General features: G+C 33.4%; 2 protein-coding genes across 7 annotated transcripts in view; one reads left to right on the forward strand and one right to left on the reverse strand.

Moving 5' to 3' along the window:
* LOC129917990 (uncharacterized) overlaps nt 1-24,867 on the reverse strand; it is a 107,108-nt gene that overhangs the window by 65,203 nt on the left and 17,038 nt on the right. The window lies entirely within an intron of this gene.
* The window catches only part of LOC129917985 (high affinity cGMP-specific 3',5'-cyclic phosphodiesterase 9A), a 278,734-nt gene continuing 256,540 nt past the window's right edge, over nt 2,674-24,867 (forward strand). For 3 of the 6 annotated variants that reach the window (XR_008772908.1, XM_055998259.1, XM_055998260.1), the window contains exon 1: nt 2,678-4,295. The gene's annotated coding sequence lies outside the window, so the exon portion shown is untranslated. Of the gene's footprint in view, nt 4,296-24,867 lie in introns of all 6 variants that reach the window. The other 3 variants (XM_055998268.1, XM_055998266.1, XM_055998265.1) reach the window with 3 other exon arrangements.

The following is a 24,867-nucleotide window of genomic DNA, read 5'->3' on the forward strand; positions in this document are numbered from 1 at the left end:
ATGAAGAACTCAGAATGGCCCAACAGGAAGATTCGGACATCGAACCCATCCTTGCATGGAAGGAACATCAAGAGAAACCAGAATGGGCCGACATCTCCGACCGAAGCCCCACTCTAAAAGCATATTGGGCACAATGGGACTCACTTCATGTGCAAGAAGGGCTACTCAGGCGTAAGTGGGAATCCGCAGATGGTAAATCCTATGTAATGCAGCTAGTCGTACCTCAGTCAAAGGTAAATGATGTTCTCCGAGAGATGCACGGTGGAACTTCTGGAGGCCATTTAGGCATCAACAAGACGCTGGAAAAGCTACGACAGCAATTCTACTGGTTACGTATGAGAGAAGACGTTGAAAAGTGGTGCCGAAAATGTGATACTTGTGCCGCTAGCAAAGGACCAGCTAGAAAAATCCAAAGCAAGATGCAGCAGTACAATGTGGGTGCACCTTTTGAGAGAATTGCAATAGACGTAGCAGGTCCTTTTCCCGAAACCAACAACGGAAATCGATACATCCTTGTAGTGATGGACTACTTCAGCAAATGGCCTGAGGCATTTGCCATTCCAAACCAGGAAACCAAAACAGTTGTGGATAAGATTGTCTTTCATTGGGTGAGCAGGTTCGGAGTACCCATGGAACTTCATTCCGACCAAGGAAGGAACTTCGAATCTAAGATTTTTCAAGAGGTTTGCTCACTCCTTGGCATCAAGAAGACGCGAACAACACCGCTTCATCCACAATCTGATGGGATGGTTGAGCGATTTAACAGGACACTTAAGGAACACCTGTCAAAAGTAGTCAATGATAATCAACGAGACTGGGACCGACATATTCCATTATTCTTGATGGCTTATAGAAGTGCAACACATAGTTCCACTGGACATACACCATCGGAAGTCCTTTTTGGTTCTACAATACGGCTGCCAAGTGAGATAAAATTCGGATGTGTTCCAAATGAGCCACAGGAAATGGATGAGTATGTTGATAACCTGAAAGAAATACTGGCTGACATTCACCAACGGACAAGGACAAATATAAAAGCGTCTAGTGACAGGATGAAAACAAGATATGACGCGCGAGCGACAGCAACAGGGTTTCAAGAAGGAGAACTTGTGTGGTTTTACAATCCCCACCGACAAAAGGGACTATCACCGAAGCTACAACAAAACTGGGAAGGCCCTTACACAGTAATAACCAGAATCAACGACGTGGTTTACCGTATACAGAGAGGAGTAAGAGGCAAATTAAAGGTAGTTCATTGTGACCGTTTACATCGTTATAATGGTGAAAGAAGCAATGGAGTTGTTCGGGACGAACAATCCTAAGAGGGGGGCAATGTAACGATGAATTACCGAACTACTTTTAAGATAAAAGTCTGAACACACTACCTGCTACAGTAAAGGTAGAAATGTGAACGGACCTTTAGTAATTAAGAAACTACCCTCTGAACGCATCCAAAGAAATTCCCTCGACTGCTGAATATCCCAAAATATCCCACTGGACTGGAAGTATGAAGCGCCCCCTCTTGGAAAGGAAGCTTCGAGAAGCAAAGACGAGAACCTTCGAAGACATTCTCGAATTCCGAATTTCAGGTATAAAAGGGCAGCGTGGACACCGACCGGATACAGTTTAATCTTGAATGTGAAAGAGTACAGTACAAAGTGAAATAAAGTGTTGGAAATTGTTAGTAGTAAATAAAGTGATTGAAAAGTGTGTTTGTTTGAGCGAATAATAAAAGTAAATTGATTTGAAATAAAGTGTGTTCTTATTTGAACGGAAAGATAAGTGGAAGTTAAAATAAACGAAATAAGTTTTATTGTGAACCCGGAATAAAACATTACAATATTAAAATAGATCTTATAAATGATGTTTCTGCATCATTACTTTTTTAAAATCATAATAGCCGTGTTTCAATGGTACTCAGTATTTTACTGAGTAAACATTTTATGCTATAAACAACAACAAACGATTACTTTTATCTATTATTAAAAATCCTATTTTGTTGAACGGTCAAAAATGTATAGGTTAAAAAAACTTTTTTGTTTTTGTTTCCAAAGATTTACAAACAAAAATTGAAACTTCAATTTCATTTTCCTCAAAACTACATTTTCTGACTTAACACCTTTGTACCCGGCGCCAAAGATATTTTAGAATGTTTTCAAGCTATCTTAACCAAACTTTGAGGTCATTTAAAGACATATTTTATCTTAATGTTGCAGAAAAAATTATATTTAAAGAATGAATGAGATCATCACATTAAACTAAAATGTAAAAAAAATTAAAACGTATCACTGTTTGCTAGGGGTGCGATCAGTGAGACAGTCTTAGGTGAACATTGAGAAGGACGTATAAAACATAAACAAATTAACGAAAACGTAAAATAATTAAGTACCTAGTATCTTTTTAATTTAATTTTACTGTAACCCATTTCTTCAAAAAAGTTACAAAAATAAAAATATGATCCGCATAATTTTTTTTATGTTAAAAGAAATGAAGTGGCATCCGAAAAAAGTCACAAAGTGGCAACGCTATTGATAGCCTACACGCCTCTTTGCCACCAGTTCACCACCCCTCGCTACATAATATTTATTTTATTACTGCTGCAACCTGCACACACATTTACATTCCTGATCGTGTCGCCGTCCGTCGTCGTCGTCAGAATTCGTTTATTTTTATTGTTGTTGTTGCTGTTGTTGATATTACTTGCGTTTGCTGTTGGCTGCTGCTGCTGCTGCTGTTCACAGAGATCAGTGATCGTCGCCCGCTGATTTCGCTGGCACCAGCAGATACTTCTCGGCTTTTAGTCCGTGCGTTTGTTCTTGTTTGCTGTCTGGCGTTCCAATGACATTTCGTTTTTTCTTTTTTTTTATTTCTAAATAGCTTACTCTCGTTTTGTATCTTGAATCAAATTTATTTGAATTTTGAAACATATAATTGTTGTTGTTTCTGAAATATATTTTATTCGATACTCAGCAGTGCGTTTTTGTGCCGCCAACGCAAAAGAAAAAGAAAAGATTTTGCCTGATTTGTAAAAGAAAAACAACGATAATAATCATTTATATTTTGTTTTATTTTCTTCATTCGATTTATTCGAAGATCAACGGGACTTCGAATGAGGTATCTCACTTTTTTGTATTGCAAAGAAGATGGATACAAAGTGCAACAGGATGCTGTGAATTCACATGGTGCAGACACATGTTGCTTATTAATGTAAATTGGCTATTGTTGCCGCTACATGATGATAGGATATCGAATTCTCATGAAAATCAAGTAAAAATATTCGAATTTAAAAAAGTGTTAAAGTTCGGAAACGTATCGTTTTACTTTGATAAAGTGTCGTAGGTTGTTTTTTTTTGTGTAATAATCGACGTGTTTTTGTTTTTAACGACAAAAATACAAAAACCCCTATAAGAAAGAGCGAGAGAGAGACCCTCTCAATTTATTTGCAAATTTATAAATTCGTTTGATGTGTTACTCTCCCTAATTCAACTTTAATCATATCAGTGCAAGAGTTGCCGTATATAATTTTTTATCGATCAAAATAAATAAATGATTTTATCAAATTTTAGAAAAAAAACGAAGTGAATTTGTTAAAAAAATCGAGTGTTTTTTTTAAATCTAGTTTGTCTAATTTTTAACGTGCTTTCTACAGCTCAAGCGTTTGAAAGTCATTAAAATCACATTCTACAGAGGGCAACCCTGATTCGGTGATCGTTGATTGTGGTGTTTGGTGTATTGTGCAACGCAAAACAGGCGACAATATTTTCAGTGAGAAAATTATTCAATGAGCTTTTGATGTTTATTTTTTTCCATTTTTGATTTGATTCATTATTATTCCGGTAAAACTTGAGTGTGTTAAAAGTATTTGAGGGAGAGCGAAAGATAGAGAGAGAGAGACAAGAAATCATATTATTATCAGTTGATTTGTTGTTGTGGAGGAATAGGAATTCTTGGTATTCAACTATTTCTCATTTAAAGATTGGAGTTCTCTCTCTTTTTCTCTCTGTGTTTACATTTTTTGCATTGTATTGTTATCAGTTGTCGTCTCTGCTAGCGAACTTGATCTTTTTACTTAATTGTTGTTGCTGTAAAAACTGATAAAATCGAAATAATTTTACCCACCGGTCCGGTTGTTGTGTCAGTGTCAGTGATAAAATAGTATTTGGGCGAATACAAATCACAAAAGGAAATTTAAGAAAAAGAAGCGACCTGTGTGTGGTGAATTTTTAATTTACTGACAGATGTTATTTTGTCTTTGAATATGAATGGATATGGGACATATCTACCACGGATATTGGGTAAGGTTCTAATTCTTTTTTAAGTAGGTACATATACCTATTGATCATAAAGCATTTTTGATATTTGATACCTACCTCTTATTTATTTTCTGTTGACATTATACCTACCTACTTGGCATTGCATCCCAGGTGATGTCGGCGCGCGTCTCAATAATTGTTAGACCGCAGACGGTATGGTGCCGGTTATTATCTATTCATTTACTTTTAAGCAATTTATTTGGAATTGTGCCGATGAAATTCTTTGGTACTTTTTTTTTATATTACAAACAGATGATATATCAAAACCGGATATGTTACTTTTTTTTTTGAGTTATTAGAAGATTTCAAAAATATTATGAAATTCCGAATGAACCGTTTTTTTGATTTCCAATTTTTCAGCATTTCAAAAAAAAAAAAAAAACAAACAAACAAATGGTACACCATGTTCAAAAATAACATGAATTTTGTATACCAAAATTCGGAAAAATTGCAATAATTTTATATTTTATAATTTTGGTACGGACCAAGCGAAATATTAAAATACAACGAAAAAGAACAACTTTCAAAAACTTATAAATATTACCTGCCAATAATCAGAACCTCCACTCTACTACTCGACTATTTTAGTTGCTAGTATCTATTTATTTACTTGTCCTATAGCCTACAGGGCAAGTAATTCACAAAAAACATCGAGGTTATAGGTAGGATCAAAATTAAAATTATGATGATTGAATAATCCAAAAAGTGGTTTTCGCCATGCTGTCCGTCGATGTATCCCCGGTTTCTAATACAATCTTTATGCCATATTTTTAACAGTTCTTTAAATATGCCTTCTTTCCTTGTGTTCTTTATACACGTGGAGTTAAGGAAGGTTTTCCTGCGAGACCAATTTAAAAATACGTTTTTTTTAAGCTTGATTGATAAGCAACCCACGATCATTATTTAGAATGTAAGAATATTGACACACGCATTCCGTATCGAGCCTACTCAGGTTCTAGAAAGGAAGGTGGAAAAAACATCTTTCTCATCTTACAATATCGTGGACACAAAGCCAAAACCACGAATCTGCAAAATTGTAGTTTTAAGAAAAACGGTTTCAAAGTATTGGAAACTAAAGCAATCTTATGTAAACTCGTGCAACGGAAATTGAAAGTTTAAGCGTCTTTGCAACAGATAGAGGATTGGGATCGACGCAGTGAATAGAGGGTCCGATAAAAGCAAAATGACGCATTAAAGCCTAAATGTAAAAAAAATTCAGATTCGCGGTTTTGGCATTGTGCTGAAGATATACACACATGTATGTACCTACATAAAAATTTCTCATCTTACTTTCCTACTTTTAAGATTTCTTAATGTTGTTCTATGTAGGTAATTAAAACACAGTAATCTGACATGATCTTCTTAACAGTTTAAAGATTCCTAGTAACAAACGGAAAAAAAGCGAATTTATGAAAGGAAGCTGCTTAAAGGATAATGATAACTGAGTTTATGTGTACTGACTTATGAGTTATGTTAATTAATAACACCAAACCAAAATATTTTGCTACAATGTATTTTTCCGAAGTTTAACCCCGATTGTGCTTTTTTTCAGCTTTGAAATCAACCAATATTTACTGATTTCTGCGACAAAAACGACACGCATTTAAATGCTTATTAATATTTAGCTAACGCCACTTATACATGTTAGTTATGACATCAAAAAGTATTAGATTTTGCAAAAAGTTGTGTACCTATATCTACTACATATTGTTTTGAATGTAATATACGAGTATATACCTACTTGAAATCAATTCCAGTATCGAATGAAAAAATGTATCATAATAGCTGTGAATTCGCTCTAAATAGCTTAATTTGATGCGTGCTCTGAGTCGATAAATTCAAGGCCAAACCCTGAAATACTTATAACTTCATGGAGGTGATGTGATATTAAGTTACTAGTGACAAGTTTTTACTTGTTTTACATTTTTTTTTTCCTTTTTTGTTTATAAAATCTATTAGTAATAAATCTACGTTTATTAACCAACGCAATTATTTGTAAGACGAGGATGATTGAAATTTAGAACATTACTTTGACAACAGATTAAACTAACTAAACTCTAATATTTTATGGCACCTAAGAACCAAGAACCTACATACAAGTATCTAATGTTATTGAGTTTCAGATTATGAGTATATAGAGAAACACGTTTCGAATTCTTAAAGCTGTCTTTATTTTATTAACTCAATTGTATAAACTTATCTTAACAAATATCATAAATAATATCGAGCGCAATAAAATAAAAAATAAACTCAGATATCATTTTCAAAATTCATTCTCCACACTTTTCGATAAAATCATAACCAATGTTTATATTATAAACAAAAAAAGAAAAAGTTAATCGAATCATTATCGTCACTATCTCCAATCACAAAAATTTCCTTGGTTTTGTGATTAAGGCCCATTTGCTGAAACGAGTCTTAAATATTTATGTGAAACATAAACCCTTAAGTTCTACATTACGGTTTGCACGAACTTCAAACTGTGTCATAAATTCCTCTAAGTTTAACATAACTTAGGGGGAAGAAATAGTAGAACTTAAGCTGTTATGTTCTACCTAGGCACTTTTATTTTATGAAAAAAGCAAGAATGTCGCTCAGAAATTGATGTCGGTAGTACAAAGGACATGAATTATTATCAATTTAATAAAAATAAACTTACATTCATTAACTTAAACCATCCACAGATGGTACAATTTACACCACAGTTTTTTGTATGAGGCACTATTTTGCTGTCATATTTCATTGACTAATTTTGACACACCAGCACATTTACACACACACACGAATAATTTTTGTTTAACCAATTAACACTTAGTTTTGGCTCAAATATACTTTTTTACACTTTTATTCCGCAAGATAAAGACACAAACTTGAAAATTTAACGATATTGTTGTATATTAATTGCTAAATTGCTCAAAATCTATTTAAATTATTTGACGTTTCTATTGATTTGACTTTTGAATTTGAAGTTCTCAGCGATTTATATCATGAAAGTAAATCATTGCTAGGTTAAACATAAATATTTTTTAGCAACTTAGAATAAACTAAGTAAAACACAAGAGTTATGTTCGACCTAGCTAAGATGAGAATTTATGACTAGTATGAGCAAATGGGCCTAAGTATTTAATGATATAACACAATATTTTTTTTAGTAAGAATGCGTGTTTTTTTTTTACTAAACTCTTGAAATGAGGAAATGTGTTGCATCCAATGGAAAACTATTGTTTCGAGTTCGTAGCGTAGGTACTATTGAACATAATTTACTAGCACCCAAAGCTGCGGGTGATTTTAATTGCTTACAGGCATTATCGTACTTTTAATTTTATGAAAGGTACTATTGCAAATTATGGTTTACGTAATTCTAATGTATTAAAATTTATTCAAGGTGTCTTACTTGCAATAAAGGTCCATAACATTCATACCTTGAGTCCTAGATTTCAATCAAACGTTACGATGAAACAAAATCAGGAGAAATTTGCTCCCACTTTTATGTTTGTCAGTCAATTTGTTCAGTTTACATTATATTTAGAATGGCCATTAAAAATTAGAAAAATGTCAAGTCGCATATGAATTTTAAAATGTCCAATTTTTTTGACAAAATCGTAGGTTACTAGGACAGCGCCTTACCACTGTGCTATCTCACTGTTGGAAATGAGTATGATAAACTGCAAGTAAAGCTAAAGTGCGCATATAAAATATTAAAATTTGTATTTTTGGTCGGTTTTTTTAAGATGAACATTCACATTAAAATAGCATGAAGTTCACATTAAATTTAACTGAGTTTAAGTGGAATCACCTAATTTTAAGCGGATATCACCTTATTTTAAGGTGGTGAAATCTAATGCGCGCATCATCTTATTTAAGGTGACACTTTTTTCTCCGTGTAGTACTGCCGATTTTACTTGCTATAGGTATTCAAATTATTGAAATAACGATTTTTGAGTTGTAAATTTTTTTTTAACATTGTATTTTATTATCTTTATTCATACGAAGTACATTTAGGCTAAAATGCATAAAAAAGTGTAATAAGTAAATTAGTGAAACTAAAATCAATTTGTTTTTGTATGAATCCTATTCTTTCCTGCGAGTTTTATTTGAAATTTAATTTGCAAACGAATTTTATAATGATACCTAGTTAAGAAAAAAATGCCCTTTCTAAGTAACATAGCCATAGACGTCATAGCCATCTCTATGAGAAGTATTCGCCCATCCAATCCACTCTTGCTCTTTTTCCACCATTAAAAATAAAAAATTGCTTGACACGATATTTTTGCATGCATAAACTTATTAAAACCTATATAGATGCATAAACAGGGACATTTTCCGTTATCAATGTTTTCAATTATTTATTGCGCCTCAAAAATAGAGAAATCATTCTATAATTTGCAGTTTATTTAGTTTTATATAAACAATATACTAATATTGCATCTCAATAATAGAAATACTTGGACAACCAACTTACTGATGTTTAGAAAGTTCTCTCTGTCACGTAGCAAACAAGTTTCTGATAACAATTTATTTACCATCTGGCACATCGTGTCCGTCGTCATTTACTATTCGCCGCACTCGAAAACTTCCAACAGCTTATTGCATCTCTGTAATTTATTGCAGAAAATGCCATATACCTACGATTCAACTTCAAAACCGACAAACTATTATACATATATATGTAAATCATATAATTTACTTTATGAATAAGTTGATGGAACACTTAATTTTCCGCTCATCTTTCATTTCTCATTTCAATCAAAAATTCTGAAGAAAATATAGGTAGTATTGTTTTAAAACAAACAGAAAAAGGGAAAAATTGCGGTACACATTAACAATTTAACGTTGTTTTGTTTTCGTTTTTTTCTCTCAGTCATATCAACATATACTACAAAGTTAAATCTATGAGAAAAAGAGCGCGTTGCACCAAATTAATTTTTGTTTCATTTGGCGTCCTACAGGTATTTCTTTTAACAATATTTCTGGGTACATTCTGAACTGCATTACAAAAACCACACAATAGTTGTGAACACTAAACAAACTAGAATATTGAATAATTTAATCAAAAACACGAACCTCCAATAAGACAACTGCTCAAGGTCAATCATTTCTTGTCACTCAAGTGTGCATTACATTAAACTTACATTAAATTAAATAACATAGTTTCCGTCTGACTTTTTCTAAATATCAAAGTAAAATATTGTTGGTACCTACTCAAAAGTATCCATATTATTATGATAAAATTTATTTCGCAACCAAAAAGGAAGGAAAAACAACCCCAATGAGCAGAAGGAGCTACACAGAGAAAAATATGACCCGGTAAAAACTAACAGATTGCCATATTGTTTTACCGTCCATACATTTCATAAGGAAATCTTATTAAAATCAACGATTAATAAGGTTTTTTTAAGGAGATTTCTTATTATTTTTATAGAGAAAATCTTATTAAAATTTGACTGAAAAGTTGATTTTTTTTGCAACTTAGCACTAGAACAAAAATCGCGATCAATAATTTCATGGCAGGTTGGTTCAGGTGGTAAGGTGGGCGACTAATGATTTGAAGTCTCCAGTTCGATTCCCAGCCTGGTCATCGTTTTTTTTTATTTTTTTGCAGATTTTAAAACAATAAGGAAAACCCGATTGTTTTAATAAGGTTTCCTTCTTGGATGAAAACCATAGAGAAATCTTATTGTTTTTGTTCTATTTTATGTGGTCTATTTTTCTCTGTGTATAAGATAGTCGACCCACTCCAATGTTTGGGCCTCAGTAAGACCTCCTTGTCTTGAGTTTGTTTATTTATTTGTTATTGTTATCAGTTTGAAATTTTATAGTCGCTGTGCGATAATGCCATATGCCATATTACGGAGAAAGTCTACGCGCGCTACTATATCGGTGGTGGTTTTTGATGACTGTAGAAAAGAGCGATAGACGATAGGGAGAGGTGGGTGGGAAATATAAACTGTCGCCTGATAAGGTCAGCTTGAACCGATTCAAATCGGTATACATCTAGATTTAGTATTCGAAATTGTTGCATCGTTAATGAAGTAAAGTGTTCTAAGTTAACATTGTCTAATACTCTAAGTTAAAGCGGGTAATTACTTGACAAGTGTTTATTGATGTTCGAGTAGAAATATTTACAATCTAAGGGATTTATAATTTGATTTATTATAATTATATTTAATCATTAAGTTTTCTAAGAAAAAAAGTTATATGTTCATGGTTGATTATTACATCTGGTTTTGTTAGTAATTTTGTATTAAATACGCCCTCCTAGATCTTTATACGCTATGTTATCAAATTTTGATAGATATTCTATTTTCTTGTTTTAAGATTTTATTTTTATCAGTTGAGAATTTATCTTTTGTTGAATATTGATCATCGCAACCGAGACAATAAAAAAGTTTTTAATGAATAGGTAACAATTATTTTTTACTTCGTCTGTAGAAGTTGTGAGGTGTAGCAAAAAGTTTCACATGTGAAAAAATTAACACTGAAGACATTTATAATCACTATATACAAAGTTTAACCGTATTTAGAGGCTACGGGATTATTCCACGCAGGCAGTTCGTGCATTATAAGCACTCCAAATTTGCTTTAATTCTTTTTTCTGCATGACTTAGGTACTTAAAATAGCGAATTGGGATTTTTGTTCACTTTTGAGAAAAGTTATAAAAAGTCTAAATAAAGTTTTTTACAAAAATTTTAGCCTATTAGCATCCATTTCGAGTAGGCTTGTGTAGTTCACGAACGAACTAGTTCAATCAGGGCCGGTTTTAGGGGGGGGGGGGGGGCAGCCTGGGCCGTCGCCCAGGGGCGCAAGTATTGAGGGGCGCCGCAGGCGCCCCGAACTTTTACAAAAGTTATATAAATAACGAAGTCTATCTAATCCATGTTTTATTTATTTTTACTTTCACAAAGGCGCCCCAATTTTTTTCTATTTTACTTTTTCAACGGCGCTCGTATAGTTTGTCCTAAGCTTTTTGAAGAATGAAGGCGCCCCCCAATTTTGAATTAATTTGTTTGGCTTCCGGAAGGACAATGGTGTCCAAAATCTTCGTTCATCTTTGAAGAACAAGGCGCCCCAATTTCTTTTGAAAGACTAAAGCAATCCTAATATTCCTCCAACCAATTTAATTTTTGCAAAGGCGCCCCTATATATAAAACACTAAATCATAGCTGGTAATATCCAGACTGTAATAATGAATAAAGAAACAGAAGGGAGACAGACAGAATCCCGGAATTAAAAGTCCAGGAAGCCCAAAATCCAGAATACTCTAAATCCCGAAAACCCAAAAACCCGAAAACAAAAAATCCCGAAAACCCAGAATCCCAAAATCCCGAAAAACCAAAATCCCGAAAACCCAAAATGAAGAAAGGCCAAAAATTGACAGCTTCTCCATTTCTCATAAAAAACTACGTTTGTGTATGAGAATAAAAGAATCGATCTGTTCGTTGTTCCCTCCTCCAGGGCACTCTAAGTCATGTCAATTATTTCATATTTTCATATTTCATATTTATTTATATCAAAATTAACTGTCAAAAAAGTCAGAGTTTCTCCGGTTTTCACTTCACATCGAACACTTCAGGGCTTTAGTTTCATCAGCGAACATCGAACACAGAGGAAATAACTCTGGTTGAAAAAGGAGCTACAAAAAACGCTTGACAACGAATTCGGAGCGACCCAGAGTGCCCTAGAGCTCACAACGAACAAACCTAATACTTATAAAGGTATGTCGTTTTCGATTGGCCGTCCGGAAGCGTCCGGAATCATTCAGAAGCCTGCAACAAGTTTTTTATTCTCCTACTGAAAAAAACAAAAAAAAATTATTTGATTTTTCATTAATACAGATATTAAGATTTAGAATTGGGTGGAAGTGATTCAAACTTTTTTATTGGATTTCAGAATGAGTGAATCATTGAGTGATTCCATTTGAAAACGACATTAATGTACCTAGTTGAAAAAGTTTTTGAAAAAATATTGTTCAAATAAAACCAACTGTACCTACTCTTTAAATGTGTTTAAACAAAAAAGTCAGAAAACATGAATATTTAATTTTTTTTAAAGTTAACCTTATGTACTTTAATAAACTGCACATTGTCAATAAATACATTAACAAGTACATGAGAGTTAAGACATAATCTGCTATTGCCTTTTTCGTGATTTTAAAAAGTAGTTTTAAAATGAATTTTTTTTTTAGAGGCGCCACTTGCAATCTTGCCCAGGGGCGCCGGTAGTGCTTAAACCGGCACTGAGTTCAATGAACCAGTTCATCTTGGTGAACAAGTGAACTTAGTTCACTTACTTAGTTCAATTTAGTTCGCGAATAGCGAAAAGGATTTCTATAACAACAAACTAAACAGCAACCTAAAGCAGTCGTAATATGACATTACAAAATAGCTTGCGCTTGTTTCCTTGTCTTATACGACGCACATAGGAGTATTTGCATCGAAAACCTGGCCAAAATTATTTTTCGTTGCTTTTGTTATTATTTTGGTTTAAAATTGATATTCATGCAATAAAATACAATATATAGTAACTTTTTGTATAATTTAACACATAATTTTATAAAAATGAATGCCAAAAAAGCATATAAGGGCACTTTTATTGTAATTAAGGTAGAATTAATCGGTTGATTCTGCCCATGAATCTTCATCAAATGAATCTTCACTATCTTCAACTTCACCCAAAGACATCAAACTCTCATTGGCTGGAATGGGTTCCTCTGCAAGAAGAAGTTCTAGGGTCTCCTTAGAAAATGAGCGTTTTGTACAGGATGGTGGCTTTCTGAGACAACTTAAGAGTGGATCAGAAGTTAGAAGCAATCTGTTGAGGACATCGATATTGCAATCGGTTCTAGCGAACTTTCTTGCATAATTAAGACGGTATAATCTGTAGGGTAAAATTTTATAATACCAACCTTAGTTGTTCAAAAGTAAACTTACCGGAAATGCTTACTTCTAGCTTCTGATGCTTCTTCTGATAGTTGACCAATAGGAAGCAAAGCCTTTTCTATGACTTCAGATCCATGCATTAAAATTTTATGCATGATTGGAGTCATAGGGTACCATGAATACAAATCGACATAAAGCCTAGCTGTATTCATAGCGTACAACCCAAATTTGCCAGTATCAATTTTGAATTCACTAGAAATGGCCTCCAAAATGATTTTAAAGCGGAAAATTAACTGAAAATCGATCCCCGTTATTTCAGCAGCAAGTTCCGGATGATTAAAAAATCTTCGACTAGTATTGCCGTCATTTGTGTTGCCAAAACCAGCTCGAGGAAAATCCACAATAAGGCCAAATTTTTCCCTAAATTCGCCCTGAATTTGAATTTTTCGAATTTTACACACCTCTTTGTCATCCTGTGTTTGTAACTGCCATTTTTTTATTGGGAGCTTATACGCAATATGCAAAAGGCTTTCAAAAAGTCTGATTCGGGCATGTAAGATTGACAACCCAAACTCAAAAGGTTTCTCATTAATTATGTTGGGTACAGTTAACTTGTTAAAATCTTTTGATGTCAATCCGCAAATGTAGCACTTCTGCGTTGATGTTGTTTCAGTAACGGCATTACATATTTTCCCATCAACCATAGTAAAAATTAAGTTATGCTTTACTTCTATGTTGGTCATTGTAGTTTTGACTAGTGAATCGATTTTAGACTGAACATAGTTTATTTCGCTTTCTGTATTGACAACTTTTCTTCTTTTTCCTTCAGGTTATCGTTATATGCTTGTCTATACTTCTGCGCTCTTTGTGGTGTTTTTAAAATTTCTGTCATTACTTTTGAAGCAACATTCTTCCCAGACTCTCTTAATTTCATCGGAGTTGCAAACGCTAGTTCTTCAGTTTGAAAACTTTCCCTAATACTCTCGGTTTTTCTCCTTTTACTTCTATCGCTTAGTTCTAAAAATGATTTTTCAGGTCTTCCTGGCCTGGTAGTTGTGATTGGAATTGAAAAAGTTCCTTCAAGCCATGATTTATTATTTTCTAAGAATGAGTTTTTTTTTTCTCTTTGAATCTAACCATTTCCGCTTTAGATCGCATAACAATTTTGCTAGTCTTGGCTTAAAAACTGCAAGTTTTTCTGTTGAACAAGAAGAAGTAGAACTTAATAAAAAAAATTTTTAAATAATTGATTTTCTCATTTTTATCCCCTTGGCAGTTCTCTTCCATCATGTCAAATAAATATTGTTTTGTAACAACTCTGGAACCTGATGATCCTAATGCAAAATATTACTATTTATTTCCAATTCATATATGTACATATTTCATACATAAATAAACAAACAAATTGTGCACTCACCACACATTCTTATTAAAAACATAGATTAATGTACCACTTCAACCTTCAACTTCGAAATTATTTTGCTCAATCTGTTTTTTTCCCCATACATTCCAAACAATTCTTTTGTTTTTCTTTTAACCATAATCGATCACAATAAAAAAAAATAAACAAATAAGTTAGCATCTACTCGTACTAATGTTCAATAAAAAAAACGTTGCATACTTTTAGTGCTTTTTATGCGAGAGTGAAAAACTAATTGACCCCCAGTTCTCCAAAGAGCGCCTAATTTTGATTGAATTAATTAAAAGAATACATATACTAACTACTAAGCTTCAATTCACTGCAGAATAGCAGGGTATACTATAACAAAGTCATTAAAAAGAAAAGAATTACTTAACAAAAACATCAGGATTTGATACAATAGTTCTAAACCCGAAATGACATAAAAAACACGGTTTAATATTTCCAAAATTAAATGAAAATCGTTAATATATAATTAGGTATATAATAAAACACTTCTTATCCTCGTACAATAGTTGTATTTATTTACAAACGTTTTCGAAAAGTTAACTTTTCATCTTCAGGTGATAGCAAAAATATAATTTTTAAAAAATTTTTTGATAAGTTTACAAATTAATCAAAAATATTTTTATATAAATTGAAATTTTAATAATTTTGTTAAGTAATTGAAATTTAAAGTTATTTTAATAATGTCTAATACTGATAATATTATAATATATACCTGAAGCAGAATTCTCCATTAAAATTTTTTTATATTTCTTTCACAACACTTCGATATCACTTATTGAATAACACTTACCAAAGCTGCTCGCATTACAAAAAAAACGCAGTGGAAAAAACAGTTAACTTTGAACTCATTTTACAACAAGACATGATCTCCAAAAAAAAAAAAACAAGTATATCATATTGACCCATGTATATTTAGCATCCGCTAGGCCAAGCTTTTAGTTGTCAATTTTACTTTTCAGAAAATCGACTTATGACCAGGTTTTCGATGCAAATACTCCTATGTGCGACGACAGCGCCCTTTCAACCCCGACAGACGTTTAAAGAAGGGGTGCAGAAACCAAAGTGCATATGAAATTGCATCCAATTCTTTGTTGAGAGAAATCAGTTCCTCTGCTCTACCTCAAGATTTAGGTGTAAAACAAAAGGTCGCTTGTGCCAGTATCAGCGTTTCTTCTTCGAGCACCCCTTACTCTTATTTCTGAGCAAGAACAAAAAATAAGTAGCATTTTGGTCCTTGCATTACTATGATTTCCATTTAATGAAAGCAAAACGTACTTCTTCTAGACTTTTTACAGGAACCAGAAAGCTCGACAAGAGTATATGAACGAAATTAAGAATTTTTATAGAAAATAAAATATGTACATCATGTAGGGTAAACTACCCAGTGACCGACACCCTTGCCAGTTACCGACACCTTACACAGTTTTTCCGTTTTCTTAAGGTTTTGTTAGGGTGTAGCGTACGAAAACTATTTTTAACGCGTTCAGGCATGTATATTCCATCAGAAAACACTTTACTTCATAGTTGGTAGTGATTGGTTTTGTTGTAATAAAAGGGGCAAGTTTCGAACCTCTGTGAAGTGCATGAAACTTGAGAAATTCTTAAGAAAGACGTTAGTACAAATCATTGTTTAAACAATATATCTGTATATGGTACAAAAATTAAAATTGAATATTGTGTTAGTGAATTGCTTTGTAGATCTATTTCAATTTAAATTATTACAAAAATGATAACATAATTTAATTTTACGTGGGGTGTTCATAACTAGAATATAATGTTCAACGAAATTGAGTGACCGACACTGGTGTCCATAACTGGCGCAATTAGACACGTTTGATGATATTAGTTATGGACACCGTTCTTTTTCTGCAGAATAGCAGTATAAAATATCTCGCCGAATAGGCACAATTATTTTCAAACCACTTTTTGTTTGCTCCTAAGGCCTAGTTTACAGTTCACCGTGTAAAAAAACAAAAGATTCAAAGCATCGCGTAGTGCTTTTAAATAAGTTAATAAAGTGGGTTTCCTTTCGACTGTGTAAAATTACTTTAAAAAAGTGTGAAAGGAATCTGAAAACGATTCATTCGATTTATGCAAGGTGTGTGTATTGTTTGACAATCATTTTTATGCACACGCTAAAAACTTAGCCCTTGTTTGCCTATTTTTATTTCCGCCTAAGTTCACACATACTAGCTTTTAATTTACAAAGAAAACTTCCACCTTCAAGTTTGAGGTCAAATCTTCTTTGTATTCCTAAATCTTTCTTTTTAATTTTAAGGCATGTAACGTTTTGTCTGGGTCCTTATTCTGGTTCTGTGAAAAAATGAAATGATAAAATTTTCACCATCGGAGTTTTCATTCGACTTTTCATTTTATCATTCCATTTTTGCTTTTAAGGTAACTGTCCCTACATTTTTCTACTGATTAAATAGATACGGCAATAGTCAAAACGTTAACGTATGATCGTAAATACATAATTTTTGACGTATTCTATGGCAACTTTTAATTTTCTTGCTAAAAAAAATGGATGTATTTCCTTTTTCCATTAAAATTTGTGTCTTGATGTAGGTACGCAGTTCAACGGTTGTTTGTATTGCTCGACTGCTAATCTTTTTATGTGGGCTCGAGCTCCTTTTTTTTTTGTTATCATGGTATTGTTCTTTTCACAGAAAATATTTCGATGAGAAAATTATTTTCATGTGATAGAATTTTGACTTTAATTTCCATGTTTCCACTGAATCAGAATCGATGAAAACTATTTTCATCAAACTTTTCACAGAAACAGAATAGCCCACCTAAAGTAGAACAGAGAACAGGGGTCGAATCACGGCACACGGTTGTTAACGTATGAACGCTATCTGTACCTACCTTTTTCTTTTACCGTGATTCGACCCCAGGTATTGAAAATTAAGTTTTGTTATAAGTTGAACTGTAAGCTTAAACAGTATTTCAAAGTACTTGAGTGTTCGTCGGGGTCGACATTTCAGGCTATTATTTATAAAGGCCAAAACAGAAGCAAAACAAAGACGAAGATCTGCAAAGTGCATTAAATGTAGTTGAATGCTTAGCTGCATTTACACTCTCAGTTTTATCGCCGGTGTACGATGTTCCTTCTTGAACTAACACCGTACAACGAGAGAATGTCTGTAGTAAAACCGTCTTGTTGTTCGGTTCTAATTCAAAAACGGACATCTTACACACCGGCGATAAAACCAAGAGTGTAAATGCAGCTTAGATATGGGTGTCCATTACTAAAAAAATCGGGTGTCCACTACTGAAAAAATGGTGTCGGTAACTAAAAAACCGGTAAGGTATTACATTTATAATTTTGATATTTTTAAGGAATTACTAAATTATTTATGCTTTCATTATACTTAAAAACCATTTCTTATAGTTTAATTAACCATTTAAATAATTAAAATTGAAGCAGTTTAGGGAAAGTTATGAATTTTCAAACACAAATTATCCCTTAAGGGTGTCGGTCACTGGGTACGTTACCCTATATCTGTTATTTTTAGGTTGTATTTGTTTTATTATGTAGAATGCGTCAATTTTACATACATTTGGATACAGTTTGTACAAACTAATTTTGTTTTTAATTCTAACAAAACCGGAGTGTTTAAAATAAATTGAACTAAAATGAACTAGTTCAGAACTAGTTCATTAGCGTGATTTGAACTTAAGTGATCGAATCACCAACTCTAATTTCGAGGTCTTCGAATAAAAGAAAAAAGAATAATTTTGTTGCCGCTGTTGCCCTATTACACTAGTCAACAAAATTGAACTTTTTTTGCCACAAGAACCAAGATATACTTTTCTAGAGGTTTTTGATGTGCTGAACTCGTCAGAAGTCAGAAAAATTTCATTGGCCTAAGTTTTTTAAATATTACCGTTATAAAATACTAATAAACGTAATTTTGGCTGTATTCGAGCTTCTGTTTTTATGTGGGGTAATTCATTATAAACAAATTTGTACCGGTGATTATAAGAAAAGATATTCTTCTTTTAAAAACTGTTTAAATTTTCCCGATATCTCTTTAATTGCTCGAGATATCTTAAGTTTTAGTTGCTAAGCCAAACAGGAACTAAATTTAATCTAAAGTTTAAGTCCCTGGTCATAAAATGTTTGCCACAAGAACCAAAATATACTTTTCTAGAGGTTATTGGGTCGCTAAACTCGAATCCGCAATCAAAAAAATTCTATAAGCTTCCGTTCTTGAAATATAACCGTTATAAAGAAAACCTTTTTCTGCATTTTATAACTGTAATATTTCAAGAACGGAGGCCAATAGAATTTTTCTGATTGTGGATTCGAGTTCAGCAACCCAAAAACTTTTAGAAAAGTATTTGGTTCTTGTGGCAAAAAAAGTTTAATTTCTTTGGCCAGTGCTGTTTCTGAGTCAAAGACCAATCCTTAAATTTTAAATATATAAATTTTTTGGAAGAATAAAACCAGTTCTTATAGGAACCGTTACAAATTTTTTCATAAGGAATTACCCCACATAAAAACATAATTTCGCAAACAGCCAAAATTACGTTTTTCGTCATTTTCAAATGGTAATATTTCAAAAACTGAGGCCAATACAAATTTTCTTACTTCAGATTCGAGTTCAGCACATCAAAAACATATAGAAAAGTATATTTTGGTTCTTGTGGCAAAATCCTTGTTGACCAGTGTTATTTATTATGATGAAAACTATGTTCGACATAAAATTAAGAATAGCTACACAGAGAAAAATAGAACACATAAAATAGAACAAAAACAATAAGATTTCTCTATGGTTTTCATCCAAGAAGGAAACCTTATTAAAACAATCGGGTTTTCCTTATTGTTTTAAAATCTGCACTTGAAGAGTTTTGAAAAGAAAAAAAAAAAAACAACGATCAGGCCGGGAATCGAGCTGGAGTGTTCAAATCATTAGTCGCCCTTACCACCTGAACCAACCCGCTATGAAAATATTGATCGCGATTTTTGTTGTAGTGCCAAGTTGCAAAAAAAAATGAACTTTTCAATCAAATTTTAATAACATTTTCTCTATAAAAATAATAAGAAATCCTTATAAAAAAAACCTTATTAATCGTTGCTTTTAATAAGATTTCCTCATAAAACATATGGGCCGTAAAACAGTATGGCAATCTGTTAGTTTCTAGGTGGTCATATTTTTCTCTGTGTAAACTGACAACAAGTTAGAGGTTATTTAAATTCATTCTTCAGTCTTATGTTGTTTTCGATTGGCTTCACTCAAGGATTAACTCATTCTGAAATCAAATAAAACAGTCTGAATCTACTTGGAAATTTGGATTGACGTTTAATTATTTAAATATAAGTGATTTTGAGTGAGTTCTGTTTTGAAATCAAGAAGAGATTTTTATTCTGAGAAGCGTTCTTTCTTTCATGTTCGTGCCAGTGTTGCCAGAGTCGGCTGGCTCCCTGAACCAGAGACGTACACAGCATTGGGGCAAGCGGGGCGGTGCCTCGGTTCCCCCGACACGCCCAGGGCCCCGACTGAAGAGAGTTCGATACTTATAAAAGTAAAAAAGCAAAAAGATAAGATATGTGACATGATTTACTTCGGACACAAATTATATTCTTCAGTGTAATGCAAAATGAATTGCTAGTCAGCCATATAATAATAATTAATTTAAAAAAAATACATATTACCTCCGGGGCCCCAAAAAAATAAATTATAAATTGTCTGAAGGCCCCAAAAATGTTACAAAAAATAAGTAGGGCGAATATGTACTTTTTTATTTTCTATATCAAAGGGGCCCGTCTGTGAGCATAAAAAATAGAATAGGTATATCAATAAAATGAAATACCAATAAAATTAAAATTGAAGACTGCTTAACAAAGGCTATCTGAAAATAAAAAACAAAATAAAATCTCTTACAAAAACAAAATTGTTTGCGTTTTTTTGACCATTTTTGAAAGCGGATATTTTTGGCTCCAAGATTTTTCAAAATCGGCTCCTTGCCTCTAAAATATTCTGGCATCACTGGTTCGTGCGAATAAAACACTTTCAGAAGGCTTCTGAATGATTCCGGACGCTTCCAGAGAGCCAATCGAAAACGACATTAAAAAGCTTGATTTTTGGTGCTAACCTAACTTTTGATTTTTTTTATTAAGTTCAAATTTTGAGAATTTATTTATAGACACTGACTGTGTCATTGTATGACAATAAAATTAAGTGCCTAACGTCATACTGCTACGGTATTTACGTTTTAACAAAATTTAATTGATCATACGCTCGTGTGCATAAACCTTAATCACAGCTGTTTAAAGCCTGGTCAAATAAAGGAAGAGAAGCAAAAGATAAACTTAACCAAAGAAGACCAAAAAGAAAAATAAGTAATGAATATGATGGCCGGTCTCAATTTGTTCCGTTTTGCTGTGTTCAGCTCGTGAATGATGGCGACGACGGACGATGATGTTCTATTATTAGCGCAAAAGACGATCCACCGCTGGACGTGAGGTCAAGATCGTTCGTTGCCCAGTTCTTGTCTTCTTTCTCTTCGAATGCGGTTTTCATCTCTCTCAGATATGCATGGTACCGATCGAGATTTCAGCGATCTTAGAACGATCCAACAGTATCTGAAACTTAATACTGTATAGGGTATAGTATCATCGTCATTATGGAGGATGTGCAGGAATCGTTTTTTTTTTTTTTTTTTTGTAAGACACGGAAGAAACAACCATCGCATCATTTCTGTGGAATCTTAAGAGGATGTCGACCTCAAGCTGCTGTTATTGCAGCAGCAAGTAGACGTCAATCAAATTCCGTACCAACCCCATTATTATTTTGCAATTTGGCACAAGAAAATAACAGATTGTCAGCTGATTTCACTTGATCTCTCAGATGGAGTTGCAAATGATCAGATTTCATTGCAATCTGTTGTAAATGTCAATCACAATATGTCAGACTGGTTTGTTGTAGTTTTTGTTTCTATTTTCATTGTGAATTAGAGCTGAAACTTTCGCTTGGGAAGGCGTTCTAATATAGTGTTTTGTATTTTGGGGTGAGTTTGTGTCATTTCTTTGCAAAAAAGCCCTTTTCCTTGTTGAGGTAGAATGTTTTTCTTTGCATATTATTAGTTAAAGTATGAGAGGTAGAGTTGCATTTTGGAAATAACAATATTATTGACAGTGTGCATATTAAAGACTATTAGAATACATATAACGTTAAAGATGGGTTTAATAAGTTTGTAATTGATAAGGCCATCAAAATTTGGTAGTTTTTGAAGTTATACTTCTTATGGGAGGGTGAGTATGAAAATTTACTTTTTGACAAGAATGTCAAAGGGATTATGACGCGATCACCCTGGGTAGCAGGGCTGTCGTTTCACCTTTAGAGTAGGCAGTACTTTAGTATTTAAAAATGCAGTACGCCGCCGTACGGCAAACATAAAACACACAACACGTTGCAAGTTACATGTTTCATGTGGCAAGTTGCATGTGGCAAGTTGTATGTGGCAAGTTGCATGTGGCAAGTTGCATATGGCAAGTTGTATGTGGCAAGTTGCTTGTGGCAAGTTGCATGTGGCAAGCTGCATGTGGCAAGTTGCGTGTGGCAAGTTGTTTGTGGCAAGTTGCGTGTGGTAAGTTGCATGTGGCAAGTTGCGTGTGGCAAGTTGCATGTGGAAAGTTGCACGTGACAAGTTGCATGTGGTAATTTCCATGTGGCAAGTTGCCAGGGTTGCAAAAAGCTCACATTTCAGCTCAGCTCACAGCTCAGCTCAAATTTGAGCTAGCTCACTTTTGAGCTAGGTACCATAGCTCAGCTCATTTGAGCTGAGCTGAAAGTGAGCGCCCCCAACTTCCAACGCCTACATCTCGGAATTTTGAAGAAAATGAAAAAAAAAAATTTGATGCCAAAAGGTAGCGGGGACTCTAACCTACATTTGGGTACAGCTCCCATCCCTGTAGGTCCACGCGTTCTCAAACCGGGAGAACTTAAAATGGCGCTTTAACATGGAAGGCGATTTTTTAAAAATCTGATAATGTGCAAAGCGTAGGCCCATGACACAAGCTATCATTTGGCATCACTCCGAAAAATTGCTCTCAAGCGGTTTAGCTTCCAGGAGCGTTCAAAGATTCGGGGATTTTTCGAAAAAAAAAATTTACCCCACCTTTCAAACGTGATTTTCTCGGAATTTTGAAAAAAGTCGAAAAACCGGATTGTACCGGAATTTTTTTTATGATAAAAAAAGAAATATTTTAGTAAAAAAATAGAAATATATTTACTATTAAAAAAAACCAAGAAAAAAGATCACGAAAAATTATCTGTTTTATTTATAAAAATATCCATGTGTTAAAATAATTTCATTTATAACTAGAACCAAACATCTTAAGCTATGGTGTTTTATATCATATTTCATTATACTTTCCAAATAAAAATCAATGTATCCTCTCACCCATCACAGCTCAGCTCAGCTCACTTTACCTTAGCTCACCCAACAGCTGAGCTCAGCTCACCCAACAGCTCAGCTCAACCATCAGCTCAGCTCACTTTCAGCTTAGCTCAAATGAGCTGAGCTATGGTACATAGCTCAAAAGTGAGCTAGCTCAAAATTTGAGCTGAGCTGCGAGCTGAGCTCGGCTAACTTTTGAGCTTTGTAGCAACCCTGCAAGTTCCATATTGCTACTACTAGTGCTGAAGCACACACAATTCTCATAAAATTACCATATCGCACATTTTATGCGCAATTCATTTGCTTTCGTTAAGCATATACCGTACGTTCTGAACCGCACAACATGAGTAAATTTCACAGAATAAATTGAAAACTACATGGACGCAAGGAGGATGAAAGAATTAATTTATTGTTCACTTGATAAAAATGTAAAAAAACTAAGTGTGGATTAATTACTTCATAATAGAAATTAAAAATATCAAATGAAATTCATTTACATATACTGAATGAGAAGTATAACTTCAGTCGCGTGTACATGTGTACACACACTCTTTTTTTTGTTGTGGTGGTATTTTTTTGATTGATTTGAGTTTGAAGTAGGTAAATACAATTTATGATATCAAAGTACATAAACAAGTGAAAAAATTTATGACAATGATCATCATAATCATGTTTAATAATGAAGTTTGATAAAAAAGCATAAATAATCGTTTTTATCAAAAAACAAAACCGATTTCCATGGATCAAAACTGTGTTTTATGGTTTTTGAAATAGTTCCTATGGCCAGAACTGAACGAAATTGAAATGGGAGCACATTGCAGCCACCACCTTTCCAATACAAAAATTATCAAAATTGGTTGACTTGGTAAGTCGAAAATGGGACATAGGTCCCGAATAAAGTAAAAACAATTTTATATACATATTTTTAGGTGACGTGAAATAACGCCCTAGGAAATAAGGCCCCATTTGATATGCGGCTTTATTTCCATGGAAAAACCGAAATAACGCCCGACGGACCTTATTTCAGTTGCAATATAGAAATAAGACCATCACTAAATGTTTTGCTTGTGGACGACAAAATTAGCATAAGAAATGTTAGGTGACGTGAAATAACGCCCTACGAATTAAGGCCCCATTTGAAATGCGGCTTTATTTACATGGAAAAACCGAAATAACGCCCGACGGGTCTTATTTCAGTTGCAATATAGAAATAAGACCCCATTCGAGATAGAAATAAGGCCGCATTTCTGGAGGAAGCGAAATCTTGCTTCGTGTTCATAGTACCTAAGTAATAAGAACATTACTTCACTTAGAGTAGGAAATAATTTCACTTTTTTTGGGAAGTTAGTTCTCGCTGAATGTGGGACATACATAAGTTCCGAAAATTTTTTTCGGGACTTCTGTCTCAGTAGGGTGGGACATAATTCCCGAAATGGATTCCTTATGACCCAGTAAAGTGGGACATTAGTCCCGAAAAAAAAATTCGGGACTTATGTCCCTGCGCGTCTCAGGAATCCATTGTTTTTGGAATAAAAGACATTTATAGATTCTAGAAAATTGCATCTAGAGATCTTAACCTAAAGTTTTTCCAATTTATTTAAAAACATAATTCAATCTCAACGCGCTTTGAAAAGCCTTAATTTGATCAAGGTTTTATCAAAATTAGTAAATAAGGTTATTTTATAGTTTTATTTGCAACTTTACTGGCGAGGCTATATTTATTTGTAAGATATATTCTTTCTGTCTAGACGGTTTAAATTCGCCTTTTGTATGTTGATTGATTGTGGGTGAATGCATTTAAACTCCCCACATTTGTTGTTTACGAGTATATCTATC

The sequence above is a fragment of the Episyrphus balteatus genome, chromosome 4 (genome assembly GCF_945859705.1).
Source record: "Episyrphus balteatus chromosome 4, idEpiBalt1.1, whole genome shotgun sequence".
Lineage (NCBI taxonomy): Eukaryota > Metazoa > Arthropoda > Insecta > Diptera > Syrphidae > Episyrphus > Episyrphus balteatus.